The following is a 10276-nucleotide window of genomic DNA, read 5'->3' on the forward strand; positions in this document are numbered from 1 at the left end:
ATTATATTTATGATTAAATATAAAATAAATTACAGTATGTCATAAATTATGTCAGCTGATATCCTACTTATTTCATAATGCTTGTCTAAAAAGTAACTAACAAACACATCCTAGTTTATTAATAGGATAATTCAGACACCTTTAGATGATAAAGACTAAATTTTAAACTGTCAATAATTTCAATGTTAAAAAATATTCTAGAATATCAGCTAGTAAACGATTAATTCTAGTTGAAAATTGAACACGTCATACTACTTTTCATTTTTTAAATATATTATATGCAATCGTATAGGGGAGACCGGGGCAAGATCGGCATGTTAAGCTTTACTTAAATTTAGTGTAATAAATACTGCTGTAAACTGAAAAAAAAGCTTTGCATATTGTCTATTGGAATGTTACCTTACTNGCAATTTTACTCAGATGTAACTGAAGCGCCACTTGTAATCGTCCAATGCGCCATGTTTGGCGCATGCGCCACGTTTTGGCCACCCCTAGGATAGAGCAACACGAGTTAAGGATAGAGTGCGATGCTTTTTTCAAGAAGATGCAAAACTTGGTTCGTCTTAAAAAAGTATCTTTTAATCCAGCCGTAATCCTTATCATAGAGAAAAATAAAGGAACAATTCAGCAATAAGTTGCGTAACTTTCTCGTCCGTTACGTGATTGTATTAAAATAAAACGACTTGTACATTATTAATTGTAATAAATGAAATTGCGTGTGGTGCAATCTGTTGTAACACTTTATGTTTAAAAAACTTTTATATAATTAATTATTATAAAATGACAAAAAATTTAATTTTCAGGATGAAAATCAGTTTTATAAAAGAAAAAGCAATTGTAAATATTAATAACGAGTAAATTCTTAATTAAGTCAAACCCAACTTGAGATATGATACACGTACCAATTTTCCTTATACAAAAGCTACCGTGTCAAATTTCGTTTCTGAATTATTTTCCCATCCTGACATATTAAATGAAATACACGCCCATATTCCAATACTTTTCCGTCTTATATACAGTACATGGAGCTGGAAAAGTAAAATTAGAACCACTATATCTTCAGAATACTCTATTTCCGAAAATTTACTGATTTTTGAAAGTATTCGAAATGTTGCCTTCTTTCTCATACTGATTTTTAGTCTCGTATTAATTAATATGGATCTAAAAATCAGTTCGCACTAAGCAATATTTTACCAATAAGCAATAAGGGTTGCTGCATTTAGAATTTCGTTTGAATATTTGAATGAACACGGATATTGAATGTGTAAAGTCTTTGGAAAAATGATCATCACGCAGTACAATACTAAAATATTTACGTATCGTATAAGTGCCCACTATTTGCCGGGTGGTTAAAATTGCTGAATACTGGCCATGGATTTGCTCTGATTAACAGGCTGGCCACGCGAAGTTTTCTGGCATTCACGTGTTTGATGTCTAAATAAGGACCAATTTTCCATAAAAGTCCTACCCAGAGGCACTTTTTCCTTGTCGTGTATTTAGTTTAACAAGTATCGTTGCATTGTTTATACTTATTGCGTTTATGTGTTGCGCTGCCTTTACCGTTAATCAATCCGACCCTGAAAATAGAAAGCGCAGTAAAAATTTATTGTCTGTCGATACACAACTTGCATAATTTACTTGTAAGTATCTATTGTTTTTGTTGATAAGCAAAATCATTTTCGTTAAGGAAATGATGGAAGAATAACATTTTATCTTTCTATCTGCTCGATATACAATGCAATACGTTGTGGCGTACAACAATAGTCTTTTGAATCCTTTTGGCCACATTCTTATTACGGTATAGAAGATGGCTGCCGACCATGAACGTATGAAAATAAGCAATAAATCTCTATCAAGATGAGTTATTTGCAATAAGTTGTTTGCAAATATATTTATTTGCAAACAACTTATTGCTCTATTACTTTAAATAAAAGGATATTTGTGTTTTAGATAAAATATAACATTTAGTAATTTATTGTTCTTAAATAAATAAATTATGTTAGTTTTAAGTTTATAATATGTGTTTCATTTCTTTACTTTTTGTACGTTGTTATTGTAATTAGTAAATAAGGTGTAATTTATACACAAACACATTGTAAAGAAATACTCGTTATTTATTATACCAAATTTAAGAAGAATTTATAAGTATAGTTAATTGTATGATAGCTGAAAAAATAAACTAGCCAGATGGCCAGGGCAGTTTAGACGTCAGTCTCTCTGAGAGACCTGGAATTCCTTGGAAATAGGCTTGGAAAAATGCCCTTTTAGTGCCCAAAGGGCTTAAAGAATAAAAAAAAACAACACAAAATTAAAGAAATTAAAACTGCAAGTCATTAAGACTGCGTGTGCTCCAGAGCAGAAATTAATATTTTGCTGCTTAATATTATTTATATAAGTTTAACTTGACCGATAATGATGTAAAATTCCATTTCAGTTTCTGATTTGGCTACAAAATGCGGTTTCGGCCGAACCTTACCTATCCGTGAAAAATGTAACGATGCCAGATCCGATACCCGAGGAAAAGTATCGATACCGGTAGCGGTAGCGGTTCAAAACTTATATACTCTATATATATATTTTGTAAATAAACTGTATATATTGTCTATCTTGAGTATGGAAGTGTGCTTTCACCGAACCTGGATCACAACTATATCGAGTCGTGATAAATACGGCAAACCAACTCAACGAGACGGAGTTTGGGGAAGAAACTTCACTGTGGGTAACTTAAATAATTTAGAAAATATTGTGAAATAATGCATGAAATTGTAGAGTATTTGAACAAGTGTTTTGTTTGGTTACAGAAATGGGAAACATTTTCAGATAAATCTGGATTAACAAATGAGATAGAGTTTGCCTTAAAGTTCAGTAGACAAGCATTGCTGAAGCTGTCAGAATACTGGCTGTCAAAGAAAGGCAATAGTTATTTCCTATGTGGGAAAGTTCAAACTGATTATCTGGAAGATCGATTTGGGAAATATCGTCAATTAGCTGGGTCATATATCAGCCAGGGAAATTTTTGAGTCTGAAGGCAAACTAAGAATTCAAAATTTGCTTCCACTTTTCATTAAGTCACACATTTTTGGTGAAATTCCAATATATGTAAATTGTTGTGTTGTATGAGAAATTTTTACAGATGAAAGTGGCAAGCATATTAACTTACAGACATTGCTCCAGACTTTGGAATTGAATTGCATAGTTGTTGATGATGCTATTGATGAGATATCTGTAGATGATGAGTGATACCTTTCCTTATCTACATAGGAGGTTATGCTTCTTCCGCAGTAACAAAAATGCTGAAATGTGACTATTGCAAAGTGTTCCTTAAGTGAAGCAGATGATAAAGAATTTATGCTTCCTTTTTTTGAAAGGTTAATAACAGCATCTGATAGGGGTGATTTGTGCTATCCAAGTAAAAATGTCATCTATTGCATTGCCCATGTGTATGTCATCATACAAAAACTTCTCAATAAAGACCTTGAGCATGTATTTTTTTCTACAGCCAAATTAGAGAAATAAAGTCATTGCCCTTGCTAAAAATAACAAGCCTTATTAAAATTTTTGGACACCACTGTCATTCACATCTAGCTGCTGACCTCTAAACATATTGTACATATTACTGCAAATATCTTGTTAAATAATTATAGTGAGATAAATAATGATTTTTCAGCCAAAAGCAATATGCCACAATTAAGAGATCACTTAATAGATTAAGTGTCCTTTGGTCTCTTAACAATAAAAAATATTTTTTTTTATGTTAAAGTCATCAATTTATTTTGAAGCTACATTGAAGTTATAATATAAATTGTATATATTATAAATATAATTGAATTTTAAAACTATGATTCTTTCAATTGAGGAACAAAGCATTTTTATTTGTTCTGAATTAAAAGGTTTTTTCTTTCACAAATAATTAGTATTTTTTAATGACAAATTTCATGAAAAACATTTATAGACATTTTGTTTTAGTTGTGTTAATTTTAACAGCTGCTATGTAAAAGTAAAGTTACAATTTATTACCTGCAATTACAGTTGTATAATAAAGGTTTTTAAGAATCTGTGTTGGATGATTTCCATAGACTGATATTTGACAAAGAACAGACCTCAGTCCTTGTTTTGAAATGATTGATCATTCTAACATCAACGCCTTTTAGTTTGAAGAAGAATTCGCGAATTATATATAAAAACATTTTTTAAATCAATTATATATATATCGTTTACTTTTCTAGACGCGAATTCCATTCAAGTAGTAGTAGTACACGATTCATCAGTAAAGACATCATGAAGTCTGCCGTAAAGTCTTGTTTTCTAGGTGGTGTTGATCCGAGTCAAGCGAACCTGGATGAAAGCTGTTTGCAAGGAAGAGCTGTAATTGGTCTGACGTTCCCGTTCAAAAAGTCTTTAAATTGGAAAGCGAGCAAGATAGAGGGAAAGAGAAAGGGCTCGGGACTGGTAGCACTAAGGTCTCAGACACTTAGCAAACCGCTGAGGTTAGAGGGAAAGAGAGAGAGCATACTCCTCTGCAGAATATCTCAGGGACAGGTAAGTGCTGAGACGGGACGAACAGTGCAGATAGAGCCAATCCACTGACTGACCGATATCTCTCAAGGATATAATCGTTTCCCAAAGGTCAAACTGGAACGTGAGACATCACTCTTTGTATACCTAACTTGTATAATTTGTATAAATTTGTAAATAAAATGTATATACTGACTGTTTTGAGTGTGGAGGTGTGCTTCCAACGGACCTACATCTAGAACTATCCAAGCCGTGTTCAACACGATAAACCAACTTCGGGAGACGGAGTTCTCTCGTCTTGTAAAGTTGTAATTATTTTAATTATTTTTATTTCCAAACTGATTTTAACCAGTTCTATAGTAAGAAAACATTCCAATAGACAATATGCAAAGCTTTTTTTTCCAGTTTACAGCAGTATTTATTACACAAAATTTAAGTAAAGCTTAACATGCCGATCTTGCCCCGGTCTCCCCTAATTAATACAACAATTTCGACTAAAACAAGTTAAAGAATTAACAAGTATATAGATAAATATAATAAGCAACTTTAATCCTTTCGATCTTATAAAGTAAGCGATAATTTCCTGCGTAACTGCGCTATAAAAATAAAGAGAGCAGTTACAAATGTAACTGGTAGCACTCGGATATCGTTTTAAAATATCATAAACTATAAATAGCTTAGGCTAATTCTTTAACGATCAAAGTAATAGTAATGAAGAGCATCCATTAGATCAAAAAATGATCATGATTGAAAATTCGTGGCTGAAAGTAAAATAAAAAAACCTTTAGTTAGAAGTTAAAAGCTGTACACTTCGATAGAGAAAAATTCTACAATATTTAAAATAATATATGAAATTATATTCGGTTCATTTTGCGNCAATTGCTCGGGGCTGTACTTTTCTAGACACGGGAGACGTTTCTCTCTACCGTGATCTTCCACCCATTTTTTATAACTCTAGTTTAAGTTTAAAAATTAGTAATGTTGAACATCCATTAGATCAAAAAATGATCATGATTGAAAATTCGTGGCTGAAAGTAAAATAAAAAAACCTTTAGTTAGAAGTTAAAAGCTGTACACTTCGATAGAGAAAAATTCTACAATATTTAAAATAATATATGAAATTATATTCGGTTCATTTTGCGACGACGGGAATGCATTATCCACAATTAATTATCTTTATTTAACAAACAAAAATTAGTTTTAACAAAATCTGAAGACGTTCTTGAACCCATTCAAACAGAATATTGTTTTTAATTTATTTGAAAATCTTAAACTAAAACAATAAATTATTACCGCAATAACACGAAGGTTTTCTTTATCGTCTCAGTAATCGTGACATCTGCAAGGAGGAAACGCTTTTGTACAAGCAAGAGTTCTAATTATCTGGCATTCGATATAGCAAATTCCAATTCTCTCTTCGCTAGAACAAAGCGCACCGTCGCGGAGAGAGATATCCATTGGAGAACGATACGTTCTTTGACTCGAAACTAATGTGGATAGTCCTAAAAGTAAAGAATGTATAAATTTTTATCCTAATATACTAAAGAAAATATTGAAGTAATTGTCCTTACCACCAATAGAAATCAGAAAGAATACTAGCAAAGCCTTCATTGTTAAGATGAGATCTGATTGTCTTTCTGTTTTCAGCAGCTTAAATACTGAACAACGTTCAAAGAATAAAAGTATTGTATTTCATATCTGGTATCGCTTGATCGTTATTTAAAAATTTATTTAAATAAGGATTTAATTTAGAAATACAGTATTAGAACGTTTCGTAATTTCTTTTTTCTACGAAATATAAAATTTCTTAATATTTCTTGAAGATCGAATATTAAAATTTCTACAGTAATTTCGGTAAATCTCTCATTTCTTAAAAAAGATTAAGAATTTTAACAAATAGTATTGCTTCTAATAAATATTCCTTCCTATATTTTATAGCCTATTAAGTATATAGTGGTTATCTATGGTTATCATTAAGAGAATTGTCTACACTTGCTTAACTATAAATAGTAGAATTGTTACTCTGTTAAATTAATATAAAATAGGAAAATAATTATGAATCCGTTACATGATAGAACTGTAAACATGTATAATTTTTGTGGTTCATAATAAAAAAGTATTAATTTACATGTATCACCGTCTGTCAACTAACGAAGACAACTTTCAAATTATCTTTTGTTTTGTAACGATAAAATGTAACGAGCATATGCAACATAAATGAAGCTTTTAAGATAATTTTTTGTTCACTCGAATGTGAAGATGCAAGCTAATTGTAAATAAATAATAGTTGTAACATTAAGCAACTTCTTTAGCAGATTGAAATTCCTCCCTTTTTAAAGTCTCCTCGGTTATACATAGGGATGATCAATCAAATTTTGATCTCCCGGTTCCCTCTCGACAGTATTGGCCTGTATTTTGCTTTATATCTCAGGACTGCGTGAACCAAATATTTTTGAATTTTACAAGAATACTTCTGTATATGAGGTAATGATGCTGTCACATTTCAGAGATTATAAGTCAAGGTGAATAGGAGATAAAGAGTGGTAAAGATCACATCTGAACTAGATTGAGACATAATGAAAATTTTATTGGCATTTAGTCATTCCCATTCCAAAAATAAAACTTTCGATCTAAAAAATTACGTAACCCGAAATTTCGGTCTGAACCTTATATAGTTCGTATATAGTTAATCGGGCCTCTGGTCCTAAGCTTTTTATATGCGGTTTCGATTTTCATCTACGTAACCCTGTTCTAGCGATTAAGGAAGGACCGACGAGCGAGAGGGAATCTATAGGTCTGCAATTTGAAAATTGCAAACCAAAAAGCTTTCCCATCACTGTAATAAGAGGTTAAGGAGATAGAAAGAACTCCGATAATTTCGTATTATACTACGATATAAAATTTAAATAATAATAAAAGCTTAAAAGAAGTAATTTTGTTGAATTTTGGTATCTTTTAAAAAATAATATTTAAGTTTAAAAAAATACGAAGAATGTGTTTAGAAATTAAAATTTTTTATAAGACGTCACCTTCTGCTGCATTTTTCAATAACTTTATAATAATAATAATTTTTAAATTATTATTATTATAAAGTTATTAATGTTGATCTTAAGAACCTAATAACTTACAGCTATTGCTGATTATAAAAACAAACACGATCTGTGATGTACAACTCAGATCATTTACAAAAGATGTTCTTCAAATTACTATAAATATCAACTTTGACGTGTTTTATTAAAGAGTTTTTTTTAATTAAATAAGATTCAATAATTCAGATCTAACTCTATAACACTTCATGATGTAGCTATACAATCATCTAGATATATATTGATCGGAACATAGTTATTACGTCGTTCTTTCACCATATAATACATTTACTTTCGGGATTCATTTTAGAACCCAGTTTACAATTGAAAGCTTCAGAAAATTCTCTCATATTGGCGATGCTACCGATCAATCTAAGAAAAATATACGATAAAATTAAATAACTCATCTAAAATGGATTTATACGATAATTATTACCTTAATTGATCGGCAGCATGTATGTCTTCGTCAACTCGAACCACACTCTCCAACGGAATGTAACTACACCATGACTATAATTAAATAAAATATATTAAATATTCGTCTTTAAATTTTTATTTATTACATTTAAGAGAATTAATTACCTCAGCAAAAGATATAAAGAACAATTGCTCGGGGCTGTACTTTTCTAGACACGGGAGACGTTTCTCTCTACCGTGATCTTCCACCCATTTTTTATAACTCTAGTTTAAGTTTAAAAATAAATAACTTTTCATTTTAAATTCATTCGCAGAATTTATAAACTTGTGAATTTTTTATAAATAAAATTACAATTAATGAAAAAATAAGGATAACTCTATTTATCTATACTTTATTACAAATAATAACAGTCGTAACATCGATAACACTACTGTTTTACTATCTAAAGAAACTTTTATTTTCGTGTACGTATTGAACATTGCTTCCATCTTATTCTGAGAAAGATTATAAGTTTAGTAGAAATAACTCGTATACTGTATAATGAATTTATAAAAATAAATTATAATATACAAATCGTATTACCAAATAAGCTAGACGAAGGCCACCATTATCGGCGATATTTTCCGATAAAGTTTTCTTACCGTACGCCTAAAATATTACAAAACAACACTTTATATGCTTTAAATCATAATTTTGTTTCATATAATTACTTAAAATTTTAATTCTTTAAATACAACACAATAGTACTTTACAACATGTGGCTTTTACGAAGATAACGCGATTTTTTTATTTAAAAAGCCCAATACTCTTAGTAAAATACATTTTATTTATTACGCAAAATAAAATGCTCACGATTTGCTTGCGGTTAAGTACGCAAGAAAATATGATTAGACCACTTACAGTATTTTCGATGCCAATTTTGTGTACATAGGAATTGTACTGATCGATAAAACACTTCGATCTTTCCTTAAATTCTTTTTTGGATTTTTCTGTCCACCAGTTTTTAAGATTTCCATATTTATCTTTTAAACTTCCTGAGTTGAAAATATTTAACATTTCATTTGTGATTTGAATAATACATTTGTAATTCCGTCCGATTACCTGACATATCAAATCCGTGAAGCATTTCGTGACTGTAAACAAATCCCATTGCTCCGAAATTCATAAATCTAAAATATATAAATTTTATAAATATATCTAGAGATAATTTGATTAAAAGCATTTTTATAATTTATTATTTACTTGGGTCGTTGGNTATGATTAAATATAATTGTATCCCTAATAACAACGGTACGTCATCAGTCATACAAAGCTTACACTTTCGTCAATTCGATTATAGCATGAAAATTTAATTAAATGTTGATAATGTGTTAATGTATTCATTGGTTATATTTTACACAAAATAACTTCAGTTGTTACCGAAAGACTACTGAATAGAAATTTTGGGCCTAATTTAGATAAACTAAAGAAATCTTCGGAGTAATAATTGAAGAAGATTAAGACTAAGGTTATTAAGATTACAAAAATGCAAATTGAATTTAATATCGAATCGCATAGCTGCAGTATTTGTACTTCATCAATTTACCATAACTATCAATGTAGATGAATAAACAGACTTTATTATAAAAACTAAATAATATACTTTTCATCGAATGACAATGAAAACTTATCAATAGTTGCAGAATACAGAAATGGACCCTCCAAAGTTTATAATTATTTCTGTTTTACTATTCTCATTTTGATATTCTTTGAATAAATTTAGTATATTTGAGTCTTTGTAAATATTCATTTTTTACCTTTCCTTGTATTACTTTCAAGCTTGTGTCGTTAGTATATATTGATATAGTAGTAATATTGTAAAAGAAAAATAGTTAACCTGTCATGAAATTATAGAAAAAAAAATATATGATTTAGCATTAACGAACTTAATTTGTCACTCTCTCTTCTTGGTAAATTATTTATCTATTCATCTGATAAATTAAGCAGAATATCACTTTGTAGAACAAGATATTCTTTTTATCAATATATTCCTTAGCTTATGTAAAATGCTTCTGCATTTCACGTTGCTAGTGCTTAAATGAGGTTCACCTTTTCTTGCCTCTGTTTAACATTAGTGAATAATATTTAAACAAACTGTTTTGCAAAAAATCCCATATTGTATGGATAATATCGGAGTGAAATAAATATTTGAAGAATTTAATTGCTAAACCGCTGAACAAAAATAAGATTAACAAGATAATTGGGACACGTATCTAAC

At 29.9% G+C, this 10276-nt stretch overlaps 1 long non-coding RNA gene across 4 annotated transcripts; it reads right to left on the reverse strand.

The window, feature by feature from the left end:
• Nucleotides 1–3992: 3992 nt before the first annotated feature.
• On the reverse strand, nt 3993–9187 carry LOC111629570. 4 transcript variants are annotated; one of them, XR_002757364.1, is made up of 6 exons: nt 9121–9175; nt 8602–8667; nt 8184–8282; nt 8038–8111; nt 5809–6017; nt 3993–5276 (listed from the first exon to the last, which is right to left on the reverse strand). It is a non-coding gene; the product is annotated as an uncharacterized LOC111629570 (long non-coding RNA). The 4 variants fall into 4 exon arrangements; XR_002757361.1 differs by lacking the exon at nt 9121–9175 and adding an exon at nt 8920–9000; XR_002757363.1 differs by having other exon boundaries at nt 8184–8667; nt 9121–9187.
• Between the last annotated feature and the right edge of the window lie 1089 nt (nt 9188–10276).

Source organism: Centruroides sculpturatus, unplaced genomic scaffold (genome assembly GCF_000671375.1).
Source record: "Centruroides sculpturatus isolate CEXI.00-Female unplaced genomic scaffold, Cexi_2.0 scaffold537, whole genome shotgun sequence".
NCBI lineage: Eukaryota > Metazoa > Arthropoda > Arachnida > Scorpiones > Buthidae > Centruroides > Centruroides sculpturatus.